Here is a 14,684-nt window from a genome sequence, read left to right on the forward strand (position 1 = left end):
ATTTGCTACAGCTTTCCGTCTTCGTTGGCCTTGACTAGAATAGAAAGGACCCGTGCAAAGCTTGGGTGGGCCTCAGAAACCCTTACAGCATTGCCGATATGGATCTCTTCTATGCAGCAATTGATGTCACCATCGGCGACGGTCGAATAGCTTTTGGCATGCTCCTTCGTTGGCCGGTTTGAAGACTAAGGACATCGCTCCAATTTCAAAGAGGAAGAAATGCCTAGTGTATGACGCCATGCAAGATCACTACGGCAAAACAGGGCTTTGCCGTGCAGGCCAAACGCACGGCAAAGGGACAAATCTGCTCGGCAAAGCCTTTGCCGTGCGGCCGTGCACGGCAAAGACTGCCCGGCAAAGATCCGCCCGGCAAAGCCGTCTTTGCCGTGTGTCGCGCGAAAATCGCACGGCAAAGGCTTTGCCGAGCGACGCAGCGTTGCCGTGCGCTGTGGCCTCTTTGCCGTGCGATCTTCTTTGCCGTGCGCTGTGCGTCTTTGCCGTGCGGCAGTCTTTGCCGTGCGCATCCTCTCCAACCCGCACGGCAAAGACTTGGCTTTGCCGTGCGCTTCTCTTCCACCCTGCACGGCAAAGATACCTACAGCAGCACCAGGGTGGGCAGAGCGGGCGGCCTTTGCCGTGTGCATGTGCACGGCAAAGAGTGCCTTTGCCGTGTGCTGTGGCCTTTGCCGTGTGCATGTGCACGGCAAAGATTGTGCAAATTTTGCCAGAATTTTCCTGCTTCCCCATTAATCCCTGCATATGCAATTCACAAATACAAATAACAGTCCAGATACACATATAGCACAATATATAGAGTATTGCATCATCAACAACATAGTTCATATCCACTACAAGAAAATAGTCATGTGGAGACGCTCACCGTTAGACGCTTTTATTTTCGTCTATACATTCAAAACCAACAGGTCGTAAAGACGTTTATTAAGACGTAGTACATATCGTCTCAATGCAGATAAATAACTCGCTCCATATATTATCAGGGAAAAGTCCCCAGAAAATCGATAAGCCCACAAGAGCCACAACCCACGATTATCATCTCTGACGTGACTTCAGAAGGAAAAAAAACTGCCCCCAAAACAAATCCATGGTCAAGGTTAAAGACCTAGCGCCGCCGCCTCGGATGGATCCCACGCTCCTCTCCGGCAAACTATTCCGCTGCCATCTTCAAGACTTCCGCACTTATCCTCTATCCAGGATCCTCTCTCCCTCCGCCCTCATCCTCTCCCGTCTGGGTTCCTCTCCCCGAAAGCCCCGATGCGTCCTTGGAGTTTGTCGCTCATCATCTCCAAATGTTGGCCTGAGACATTGAGTTTAGTCTCCTCCATCTCCCATCAGGTGACAAGATGGTAAGCAACCTTCGCTGCCTCACTCTTCATCTCGTATGAGATCTATACATCTTATTTTGTGTGTATGCTGCAACTCAGTGCTCCGGGTCGTCAACATGCAGAAAGTACTGATTGTTTTCATCCTATTTTCTATTTATATTATATCAATTAATTTGTTTCAAGCTGGATTTGGATTCCGCTACAAACTGGACTTTACAGTAGTAGATTGGAATAATCGTATTGACGTCTAATGCAGGATTGTATGTTGTTGATGATTGAATGGGCCCTAATAGTTCGCTTCTTATTTGAAGTGCAGAAAAATAATATTGATCCAAGGTACCAAACCTTCTGTGCATATGAATTCTACCAGGCTATGAATTTATTATATATATATTTTTAGATCCACAACGTATATTTATTATGTGATGTAGAATGAGGAGTACTTATCCATCCGAAAATACAGCTCTATTCCTCTACATAATTAGTACACATCTATGGGGTAATTGTAAGAGATTACGATATACACAATGAAATTGTCTTAGATCATGCTGTATTTTCTGTTGTTGCCTATGGTATTGCCATGCGCTATTTGTTGCTCATAGGTTTTGAATTGAGGCTACGAGCTACTTGCATGATGTTTGTACGTTAAATTGTAGAGGATCACATAATTCGAGTGCAAAGTTCAGAAAAAATAATCATTGTTGACATCAAATTGATCTAGAAAAAAACAGAACTTGACCACTAACTTTGATATTTGTAAAACCAGCCTTTGTTTTAATTATTATTACTTCTTTGCAGCCGTTCTCATGATATCCTCAAGATATATATCAAGCAAAAGGAGACCCCAAGTTCTACATATGAGAAGTGGCCGCCTTGAAAAGGAGAAGAAAGATGGAGCAGTTTTCCTATATTGGGACAGTAAATCAATCCGCCTATTGTTTGTATGTACACTAATACTTGTATTTCTAAATGATGTTATCTTAAGCTGGAACTTGAAATGTGGAAATGCTACATATTCAAGGCTTAAGGGCTATTCCATTTCTTGCAGGGCTGCAGGAAGAAAAAATAGAACGGTTATGATTGGTACGTCCAGTATTTCACACATATATCCTTGTAATTAAGTTGAATTGGCCTACTTGGATGTTGGATTACTTAGTAAAACTAATTTCCTTTGCCATTTATTTTTCTGCAGCTTGCATTAGTCCCACTGATACAAATGCAAATGAAACCACTTAGGTATGCCAATCGTGCAGATTAAACTGTTAATATACTCAAATATCATGGGACAATTAAGTAATATCTCGCGCTGCCATTTATACTTCCTTTCTAAAAATTAGTTAAGCATCTAGAATTAGCTAACACACCTCAAATTTCACCATCTGACGTTTATGTGCTAATTTTCCAGGGAACTTATGTCTAATTAACTAATGCATTCTCTATATGGCGGTTGCAGGTTTTTGATGAAAATATATGACATTTGAAGAGATGCAGTGGACCTGGAAAAACGGGTCTGTGAAGGGCACGTGGATATTGGATGTCTGCATGTTGAAATTCTTAGATAGTTCCTAATATTTAGAGACGAAAAAATATGGAACTGTATGTGAATTTTTGTGAATTTAAGTGTTTGCACCATGTGGTGTTTGAACCTATGGCCAACTTTAGCATCGCTTTAGTGTTATAATTAGTGTCCCTGGGATGATTTTGTATGTGGGTCTTCTATATATAGACGATGTAATTCTGTGGATAAAAATGTTTTGTTGGTGGATGATCTTTAGTTTATAATAATGTGTGAAGAACCATGATCGCATTTCACAACCGAGAAATATTTATAACGTAAAATGGAAATTAAACATGAGGTCACTATCCTGATGCTACACAAATATACGTAGATATTTATTTGAGACACAATAGAGCGTTGGTACGGATTCTGGAGACGTTTTTATAATCTGTATATCAAAGCGTCTTTAGGCTTGTAGAGATGCATTGCGATCGTCTCATATTTCTATTAACACGCATGGCAAAGCGTCGTTACGATCTTTGTGACGGTGCATAAGGAGACGCTTGAGAGACGTTTTATGAAAGCGACTGTACGGTGCTATAGCGATGAAATATAACGTCCCAAACCATTAGATTGGGCGTCTTTATATGCATGTTTTCTTGTAGTGATCCAACAAAGTCCATACAATAGTTCCAAGTCGCATAATTAGTTCATACAAGCAACATCAACATCAAAGTCTCCAACATAGAATGTTCCAAGTGGCACAACAAGTTCATACACAAGCAACATCAACCTTGGCCTCTTCCTTGTCCTTCTCCACTTCCTTGTCCATCTCCACTTCCTTGTCCTTCTCCACCTCCTACAAGTTCATAGATATCTATGCATAAGTGGCATGGAATGGCTAAAATTGACATGTAAGAACTAGGATTGACATGGAAGAAGTAGAATTGACATGGAATGGCTAAAATTGACATGGAAGAAGTAGAATTGACATGGAATGGCTAAAATTGACATGGAAGAACTCGAATTGACATGGAATGGCTAAAATTGACATGGAAGAACTAGAATTGACATGGAATGGCTAAAATTAAACATAATCGCTAGAATTTGGATGAAATGGCTAAAATTCAACATAATGGCTAAGGATGACATGGAATGGCTAAAATTAACATGGAATAGGTAAAATTGAACATACTGGCTAAAATTGACATGGTTGAATGGCTAAAATTCACAAGTGACATATGGTATGGAAGAATTAGAAGTGTAGGAGAACTCACCTAGAAACTGCTGCAGGCTCCGGATGATGCCCGTATTGTTGACTGGTCAAGCCAGTGTCGCCGGGCTCTGACTTGGCGCTTGCTGGAGGAGCGCCATCACAGCCGGATCAGGCGCGGGGATCTGCAATATCCAAAGTTCGGTTAGACAACAAACAAGATTGAGACGGAGATATTAAGTTAACCACTTACCCAGTTGGGGAACATAGGAGGACACGACGTGCTAGGAGCACTACTCCCCGGTGGGGAAGTCAAGCACGGCCTCGGTTCATGAACATCTCGCCGGAACATCCGCTCGCTGTTGTTGCATCCGCCGCAACATCCGCCGCTGCATCCGCATGTTCTCCCTAAGCTGCCGCTGCATCCGCATCTGCTCCTCTTGGTGCCTCCGTTCCCTTTCTTCCATCTCCGCCTACGTTGTGTTGCCGCGATGTCAGTAACATTGCAATGGAAAACATGTAATGAAGCGTAGAGGATCGACGAAGAACTTACCCGTAACTTCTCGATAGCTAGGTCCGAAGCCCGTGGGCGGGTCTCTACCCGAGGCTGCTCGCTCGTACGCCCACGACGGATCTGGCGTAGAGATGGAATGGTACTTGGGTCGACTAACCCGTCAGCAATCCATAGGCGGCCACCCTTCTTGCCTTGTCGCGCAAGCACCGCAACCTCAACGTCAAACTCTTCGGTGGTTGGGTCGGCGTCTTCGCCGTGCTTGTCCTTGAACTTCGAGCGGTACGCGCCACACTGGCCCTCCGCTAGGTCGTTGACCCACAAGGACCCCGTTTCGAGATGCGGCTCCTTCCTCGGTCTTCGACTTCCGGAAAAGGCCAAACAAGTTTGGTGTCACGCCCGTCTTCACTTCCCGCAAAAGAGTACATGCAATTAAGTGAAGAGGGAGACACTTGCGGGGCTAGCAATAACATAAAACGAAAGAATGAAGAAACCACTTGCTCACCTCATCCCGCAAGGTAAGGGCCAAGTTCTTGCTGCCCAGACATGTGATCCACCTCCCATCTCTCGAACGCTTCTGCTTGCCCTCCTCGTGCTTCCGGCGTACTCGCGGGATGTCCACCATATGACCATCGCAAGAAAGCACGCCCTGTCTTCCCGACGTACCGAGGAGGGTGCTACATACACAAGATAGACCCATTATTAGAACATAAACTACATGAAAATGCGGAAATAAATAACACATCGATGCTAATACCTGCAGTACATCGCCATGGTGCCATGAGCGTATCCCGACAATCAGCCTTACTCATCCAAACTTTGCGCTCGGCGTGCCAGCCGCGGACGCACTGGACACGTGCCTCGTAGTGCATGCCAGTCACCCTCACCCTGCACAACTCGTGTAAGATAACGTCGCACGCAATTTCCTTGCCCTCAGCCCTCTTGAAGTATTTCGCAACCATGCACATAGGTAAAATAAGATGAATTAGAGCAACTATTGGTAGCCAAGAAGTGTTTGAATGCTAAGAAGCCAAAAGTCACGTACCTGAAGTGGCGGACAACCCGCTCTTGCATGTTTCCGTACTTGCCGCTAGGATCTTCCGCGTAGCTGTAGTGCTTCCAAGTCCAAGCCACGTCGCGGCGACCAGTAGGGAGATTGACAATCCCAGGGAAATGCTTCCTAATTATGCCTCCAAGGATGTTCGAGTACTCACGTGTCGGCTTCCTCCTCGGGTCGCCATACTTGAACATGCTGCACAACGAAATGCCAAAATCAGTATGCATGTGATAAAAATATGTATAATGATAAAAATTTCAATAATGGAATGCCAAAATCAGCATGTACCTCTTTCCAGCGGGCACGAGAACAACATCGCGGAAGGCCCAAGTTTTTAGCTTGGGGAGTTTCGTAATCCCGCGCCTATACGGCTTCTTGTCCCGTGGTTCCAGCCTCTCCTCGGCTGCAACGTACACCTCCTCCGCCGGCGGAGACCAAACTAGGGTCGGGTCTAGCTCCTGCGGCATACCCCCCAGCCCCTCATCCTCCTCGAGGTCCTCCCCACCGTCCTCCCCACCGTCCTCCCCACCGTCCTCCCCACCGTCCTCCCCACCGTCCTCCCCACCGGCCTCCTCGTCCTGCCCACCGTGCTCCTCACCGTCCTCCTCGTCCTCCCCACCCCACTGCTCCTCGTCATCATCCTCGGCTGGGGGAGGACTAGGAGAAGGGGTACGAAGTCGCCGTGGCTGGGCATTCTTCCTCCGTGGTGGAGGGCTAGGAGGAGCGCTAGGAGGAGCGCTAGGAGGACGTGTCTGCGACGACGAACCACTCGAAAGTCCCACAAGCTCAGCCACGGCCTTGATCTTCTTTTTGAAACCTCCCTTTCTTTTTCTTGGCGGCATGTTTCAATCACCCGCAAACACAATGAAAAGAGTGGTTTATTAGTATGCAATGTAAACAGATGAATATTAGTGAAATCAACAATAAATAGCACATAGTTCAAGTACATAGATCATAGTTTATTACAAATAGCACATAGTTCAAGTACATAGGATAGCCTCACAATTACAACTACATAGATCATAGTTTATTACAAATAACACATAGTTCAGCACATATATAGGATAGCCTCACAATTACAACTACATAGATCATAGTTTATTACAAATAACACATAGTTCAGTACATATATAGGATAGCCTCACAATTACAACTACATAGATCAGTAGCCTATGTCGACATCCGTATTTGGACCACATGTTTCATCATCATCAGGCTCAGCGAACCAATAATCATCGATGAAACCTGGAGGTGGTCCATTTGGATCTAGGTCAATGCCTGCTTTGAACGCCTCGAGCAAACTTAGGTCTTCTACGGCACACACATCCTCGCCTTCATATTCTTCATTGTCTTCCTCCATAACCGCATCTTCTTCTTGCTCATCTTCTACGACCATGTTATCAACAACGGCCGACAAGTCGATAGTGAAATGACCGGGGAGCCCTTCTTCTTGATAAAAATCAACAGTCATTGTTGAGGGGTCTACGCGGCGGTAATCGTCCTTGTTTGGCGGGGGTGGCCTAATGCGTGAAGGAACCGTCATCACAACATCCCATCCATGTAGACGTTTGGTCGGGTTTCGGCACGCGTACGGGAGATAGAATACTTGGAAGGCTTGGGTGGCCAAAATGTACACGTCCTCTCCCTTATAAACAGAGCTTCTTTAACTTCGACCAATCCAATTTCAGGATCCCGTCTCACGCGACGTGGGTCGAACCAATGGCATTTGAATACGACGGGATTTAGCCCTTTGTCAAACCCGTAATTCAGCTCGTATATACCCTCGACTCTTCCATAGTAATGGAGTCCATCATCACCTTGACATACCACCCCGCTATTTATTGTCTTCTTGTTTGGACGGCTTGTTGTGTATTGATGGGTCCGGAAGCGATACCCGTTCACGTCATAAGAATTGAACGAGTCGACGGAATGGTTGAAGCCCCTAGCAATTTTTCGTAGCAAGGGATTCATGTCTTTGTCGGTTCTTGCCTACAAGATTAGGACGACAAGTTTAGAACAAGAAATGTCGGCCGAAATGTCGACAGAGTGTACAAACAAATTTGGATAGGATAGTACCAAACCACGTAACCAGCTACTCGAAACCGTGACCGCCGCCCTTATCGAAAATATCCTTGGATTCTTCCGAGGTAGGATCCCCGTGGGTATACCTCCAATATTTAGCCGTGAATTGTCTATAAGAATGAACGGAGGAAGAGTTAGCCACGAACATACGATGAATGTTTGCGAATAACTAAATGGTTAGCACTTACTTGATGTACGGCTTCACTTCCACCATGGTGTTCAAGACATATGAGTGGATCAACTCCCGCTCATGTAAATTCGTTGTGTACGGCTTCGAGCCACTTGACTTGCCGCCAAGCCCTATGAAGATGCTAAGCTTGGGTACATCTTCATTGTTGGCGGCATTGTAACGGAGGACCGGGTTGTGCTTTGTGGGAATGTTGGGATCATAGTGCTTAGTGGTGAAGTTTGCCACCTCCACGTTCGGGACTCGCCTCGGCTATGGATGCTTCGATCTTGCATTTATTGCCAGTCATCCGACGAAGCTTTTGTGTTTCTCTCTCGGGACCAAACCGCCAACGGCCCCAATTCGGGCCCCCTTTAAGCATTCCTTCGCGAGGTGGAGGATCATATGTTGCATCGGATTAAAGAACGCTCGGAGGAAAGATCTTCTCTAGATCGCAAAGCAACATGGGTGCCTGTTCATCCAGCTTCTCAATCACTTTAGTGTCTAACTCCCTAGCACAAATCCGGCGGAAGAAATAACTCAACCTCGCTAGCACTCGCCAAGTCTTCTCGGGGACATAGCCTCGAATCATCACCGGCATTATCCGCTCAATCCATACGTGGTAGTCATGACTCTTCGAGTCCTTGTACTCGCAACGTTTCAATGTTAAGACCCCTCATCCAAGCTTGGTCGCGAACCCATCAGGGAAAACAAGGAGTCCTTCATCCATTGGAAGACCTCCCTTTTTTGGGGCCTTGTGAGGCAGAACGGAGCGTGTGGCTTAGTCCAAGTTTTTTTGGCACCATGAGGTGGCTTCATGTTCAACTCTGGCCTATCGCACAACTTTTCTTGGTCAATTCGAGCCTTTATGTTATCCTTCGTCTTCTCAGTGTCCACTATGGTGCTCCAAATGGCTTCACTGATATTCTTCTCGGTGTGCATTACATCAATGTTATGCGGGAGCTCGAGAAACTCAAAGTAAGGAAGCTTCCGTAAGCACGGCTTGTGGGTCCATTGGTGTGTCTCCCCATATCCCAAGAAACCATTCCCATCGTGGTTAGGTCGGAGAGCGTCTAACTCGGCCTTGGTTTCCTGTCCGGTCTTCGGAATTGGCTTCGGTGCATGGACAACACGGCCTTTTTGAAGCTCTTTACATCACTCCCGTATTCATGATTCTGCTCAAGGAACCGTCGAGCTTCATCAAAGCAGGAATACTTGCCACCCTTGTTTAGCCGAGAAGAAAGTCACGGCTTGCCCGCACTCCGGACAAGGCCACTTCCCATGTGTACACCACCCGCAGAACAAAGCACGTGCCGGCAAGTCATGCGGAGACGTGTGGTACCGGACATACATATCGAAGTGTTCCTTCTTTGCCGCGTCATAAGTTCGGATCCCGCGATCTTCCCAGCCAAGAAGCAAGTCATCAATCGGTGGTTCCGGATACACGTTCATGTTCTTACCCGGGTATTTCGGTCCAGGGATTATCATCGACACAAACATGTACTCGATCTCGTGCGGACGCCGGGGGTAGGTTCGGGGGAATAACAAACACCGGCCAACAACTGTATACCGCAGCCGACATACCATATGGATTGAACCCATCGGTTGATATCGCAATTGCTACGCTCCTCGGGTCACCGGCTTTCAGGGGATATTTCTTGACAAAGTTCTTCCATGCAGTACCATCCGACGGATGTATCATCTTGCCACTGTCTGGTCTGATCCCTTCTACAGCCCACCTCATCTGCGGGGCAGTATCCTCGGTCATGAAGAGCCGCTGGATCCTCGGTAGGACCGGAAGATAGCGGAGGATATTCTTGGCAACCGTGGTCCGCCTCTTCGACCATCACCATTGGTGTCAACCTCAAAGTACCTAGAGCTATTGCAATGGATGCAATAGTTTGTGTTAGCATGCTCCTCTCCGAATAGCATGCATCCCTTTGGACAAGCGTGTATCCGCTGAGATGACATCTTGAGGTCACCGAGCAATTTTTTCGAATAGTAGAAGTTTTGCGGCAAGAGGTGCCCTTTCGGCAGAATGCTGCCAACGAGGACCAGAAGTTCATCGAACCCATCTCTCGCACAGATTCTCGTGGCACTTAAAGGCCAAAAGGCGAGCGATGGCATCTAGTTGGGTGACATCTGTATTTACGTGTAGGGGTTTCTGCGAAGCAAACAAAGCCTCGTAATACTTCTTTGTGTTTTCCTCCGGCTCCTCACTTGTCTCCGCATCCCTAGATGTCTCCGCCTCTACATGAGGGCTTTCGGGCACATTACCATTAGCCAAGTTCTCTAGGCACCTATCAAACCCAAGTATCATATTCTCTCGTAGGCTGAATCTGCCGCACCTCCTTCCTAGCACGTTTCTTCGACTTTTCTCCATGAAAAGTCCAAATCTTGTAGGACGGTTTGAACCCAGACTTGATCAGGTGAAGACTCATAGTTTCCTTGTCCTGTGTTTTTTGGTTGTTGCACTTACTACAAGGGCAAAAAACTGTTCTGGGTTTGCTAGGGATGTCAAACGCCCTGTCCACGAACTGATTGGTCTTTTCTCCCCATTCCTCAGTATATTTCCACGGACCAATTCTGCCATCGTACATCCAGTCACGATTATCCATCCTCTAACCAGCACCAAAACAGACAGACTTAGAATTTATATCAAACATGATCCGCATTTTAATTTTTCCTTTTTTACGCATGCATCAACATGAATCTCTACTAGGTGGGCTCCTAGCAGCCGCCGGATCCGTAGATTGAGTACGTTCTCCTCTGCTCTACTCCGATCCGAGACAGAATTTCGGCAGCACCTCCCCGATGCTCTCCCGATACACGTCTCGCCAAAAAGCCGAGAGGGGTGTGCATCCGGAGAACAACGGGGAGGCGCTGCCGAAATCCCGACTCGGATCGGGGTAGAGCAGGAGAACGTACCCAACTACGCATCCGCCGACTGTCCCGATAAATGCCGTAAGAGTTACGCTTCATAATATGCGAGACCACTAATGCATATTTATCCGCGTAACCCTTACGGTCGGGAAAAGACGCCTAGGTATCGCGACAGACTTGGTGATCTAGACCCACAAAAAAAACCTAGATGCGCGAGAGGCGAACGGATTCTCACCCTCGAAGCGTGATCGACAGCCGGCGAAGAAGACCAACGACCCTCCGGCAAATTCCCCTCCGGGAAAACGGTCTCTCCGAGCAACGCTCCTCAAGCACCCCGACAACGCCGGCCCCTGTGGCCACCTCGAAACATCGTCTGCATAATGATGAGGAAATGGATCAAACGACTGACAAGTATGTTACATGAAAATGCTACCATAAGGATGCAGGACTAGTAACCTTTTGAAATCAGAATCTAGTATATTTACTAAAACAACTTATATCTACTTTGTTTCCTCTAAATACAACTATTATAATCTACTTTGTCAATCAATAACTTACAAGTTAGAAACCTAAAACAATAAGTAATATGCAAATTTCAAAAAAAAGAAAAAGAAAAATGCACACATACGTACTGTGAGGGCCGGCAGCGCGGGCGAGCAGCAGCAGCTGCGGGCGAGCGCGCGGGGGAGGGCCGGGTGCAGCTGGCGGGGAGGGCCGGCGGGCCGGGTGCAGCTGGCGGGGGAGGGCCGGGTGCAGCGGGCGAGGGAGCGGCGGGGCAGGGCCGGGCGAGGGAGCGGCGGGGGAGGTCCGGCGGGTCGGGCGGGCGAGGGAGCGGCGCGTCGGGCGAGCGAGGGAGCGGCGCGTCGGGCGGGCGAGGGAGCGGCGCGTCGGGCGGGCGAGGCAGCGGCGGGCGGGCGTGCGGCGGCGCGGCCGGTGCGAGGGCGGCGCGGCGTGTGCGGCGGCGGCGGCGGCGTGGCGGCGGCGGCGGGCGTGCGTGTGGAGGAGAAATTAGGGGTGGGCTCGATCTGTTTGTGCGTGTGGAGGAGAAAGGTGGCGGCGCCGACACGCCCTTATCTAGTGCCTTTGCCGTGCGGCCTGCCTTTGCCGTGCGGCAAAGGGGCTTTGCCGTGCGCCAGGGCACTTTGCCGTGTGCTCTTGCACGGCAAAGATCTTTGCCGTGCGCTTTTGCACGGCACAGATTACAATTTTATTTCTTTTCCTTCTTTTGTATTTATATTTGTATTAATACTTATATTTGTTGTAAAATTAGTTTTTTACTTTTTGTAGACTATTTGTTAGTGTTACTTAATACAATCTGTATACCGATAAAACAAATAATCTACATCTTCATCGACCCCTCCCCCCAACATATCAGGGTTTCAGAGCGGATTAACGGGGGTTCGGTGTCTGCTAAGTGTTATCGCCCACACATATTTGGTGCAATTTCTTGCAGCTTTACACCTTACACGACACTTACAAACATATTTAGGTCTACATGCAAGTTTGGCTGGGATTCAAGTGCTCCGAGGTCTCCCCCCCCAAAACAACGATCTATATATGGGCCCCGCGGTCTACCCCCCTAGATTTGGTTTCCATGTGCCAAAGTGTGCCAAACCTGGCTTTCCATGTGTATATGGCCTAAACAAAACTAAATCTATGAAAAAGTATGTTGGTGGAACCTCGCGCGGAGAAATCTAGGGGGGTAGACCACCCGATGCACGCAGACCGCCGTTTTCGGGGGGGGGGGGGGGAACGACCGCCGGGGCACCGGAATACCACCAACACTTGCATGTGGACCTATTATATGTGTGAAAGTGTGTTGGAAGGTGTGATTCACCAAATGGTGCAAGGCATTGCTCCCATGTGTGAGATTCCTCTCTTTCGGGCGACAACACTTGGAAGATTCCTTGACTTGTAGGCTGGAGTGTCCCGCTGCGGGTATACCGGAGGCTAGTGTGCCAAAGTGTGCCAAACCTAGATTTCCATGTGTATATGGCCTAAACAAAACTAAACCTATCAAAAAGTATGTTGGTGGAACCTCGCGCGGAGAAATCTAGGGGGGTAGACCCCCCGAGGCACGCAGACCGCCGTTTTCGGGGGAGAACGACCGCCGGGGCACCGGAATACCACCAACACTTGCATGTGGACCTAGGATATGTGTGAAAGTGTGGTGGAAGGTGTGATTCACCAAATGGTGCAAGGCATAGCTCCCATGTGTGAGATTCCTCTCTTTCGGGCGACAGCACTTGGAAGATTCCTCGACTTGTATGCTGAAGTGTCCCGCTGCGGGTATACCGGTGGCTACAATGTGCCAAAGTGTGCCAAACCTACCTTTACATGTGTATATGGCCTAAACAAAACTAAACCTATCAAAAAGTATGTTGGTGGAACCTCGTGCGGAGAAATCTAGGGGGTAGACCCCCCCGAGGCACGCAGACCGCCGTTATCGGGGGAGAACGGCCGCCGGAGCACCGGAATACCACCAACACTTGCAAGTGGACCTAGGATATGTGTGAAAGTGTGGTGGAAGGTGTGATTCACCAAATGGTGCAAGGCATAGCTCCCATATGTGAGATTCCTCTCTTTCGGGCGATAACACTTGGAAGATTCCTCGACTTGTAGGTCGAAGTGTCCCGCTGCGGGTATACCGGAGGCTATAGTGTGCCAAAGTGTGCAAAACCTAGCTTCCCATGTGTATATGGCCTAAAAAAACTAAACCTATCAAAAAGTATGTTGGTGGAACCTCGCGCGGTGAAATCTAGGGGGGTAGACCCCCCGAGGCACGCAGATCGCCGTTATCGGGGGGGAATGACCGCCGGGGCACCGAAATGCCACCAAATCTTGAAAGTGGACCTAGGATATGTGTCAAAGTGTGTTGGAAGGTTTGATTCACCAAATGGTGCAAGGCATAGCTCCCATGTGTGAGATTCCTCTCTTTCAGGCGATAACACTTGGAAGATTCCTCGACTTGTAGGCTGAAGTGTCCCGCTGCGGGTATACCGGTGGCTACAATGTGCCAAAGTGTGCCAAACCTAGATTTCCATGTGTATATGGCCTAATCAAAACTAAACCTACCAAAAAGTATGTTGGTGGAACCTCCCGCGAAGAAATCTAGGGGGGTAGACCCCCCGAGGCACGCAGACCGCCGTTATCGGGGGAGAACGGCCGCCGGAGCACCGGAATACCACCAACACTTGCAAGTGGACCTAGGATATGTGTGAAAGTGTGGTGGAAGGTGTGATTCACCAAATGGTGCAAGACATAGCTCCCATATGTGAGATTCCTCTCTTTCGGGCGATAACACTTGGAAGATTCCTCGACTTGTAGGTCGAAGTGTCCCGCTGCGGGTATACCGGAGGCTATAGTGTGCCAAAGTGTGCCAAACCTAGCTTTCCATGTGTATATGGCCTAAACAAAACTAAACCTATCAAAAAGTATGATGGTGGAACCTCGCGCGGAGAGATCTAGGGGGGTAGACCCCCGAGGCACGCGAACCGCCGTTATCGGTGGGGGAATGACCGCCGGGGCACCGGAATGCCACCAAAACTTGCAAGTGGACCTAGGATATGTGTCAAAGTGTGTTGGAAGGTGTGATTCACCAAATGGTGCAAGGTATTGCTCCCATGTGTGACATTCCACTCATTCGGGCGATAACACTTGGAAGATTCCTCGACTTGTATGCTGAAGTGTCCCGCTGCGGGTATACCGGTGGCTACAATGTGCCAAAGTGCGCCAAACCTAGCTTTCCATGTGTATATGGCCTAAACAAAACTAAACCTATCAAAAAGTATGTTGGTGGAACCTCGTGCGGAGAAATCTAGGGGGTAGACCCCCCGAGGCACGCAGACCGCTGTTTTCGGGGGAGAACGGCCGCCGGAGCACCGGAATACCACCAACACTTGCAAGTGGACCTAGGAGATGTGTGAAAGTG

At 48.4% G+C, this 14,684-nt stretch overlaps 1 long non-coding RNA gene across 2 annotated transcripts; it reads left to right on the forward strand.

The window, feature by feature from the left end:
• Nucleotides 1-1,095: 1,095 nt before the first annotated feature.
• LOC124655450 lies at nt 1,096-3,063 on the forward strand. 2 transcript variants are annotated; one of them, XR_006988687.1, is made up of 5 exons: nt 1,096-1,364; nt 2,142-2,284; nt 2,392-2,426; nt 2,536-2,579; nt 2,797-3,063. It is a non-coding gene; the product is annotated as an uncharacterized LOC124655450 (long non-coding RNA). The 2 variants fall into 2 exon arrangements; XR_006988686.1 differs by lacking the exon at nt 2,797-3,063 and adding an exon at nt 1,600-1,679 and having other exon boundaries at nt 2,142-2,784.
• The last annotated feature ends 11,621 nt before the right edge of the window (nt 3,064-14,684 follow it).

This window comes from Lolium rigidum, chromosome 5, assembly GCF_022539505.1.
Source record: "Lolium rigidum isolate FL_2022 chromosome 5, APGP_CSIRO_Lrig_0.1, whole genome shotgun sequence".
Taxonomy (NCBI): domain Eukaryota; kingdom Viridiplantae; phylum Streptophyta; class Magnoliopsida; order Poales; family Poaceae; genus Lolium; species Lolium rigidum.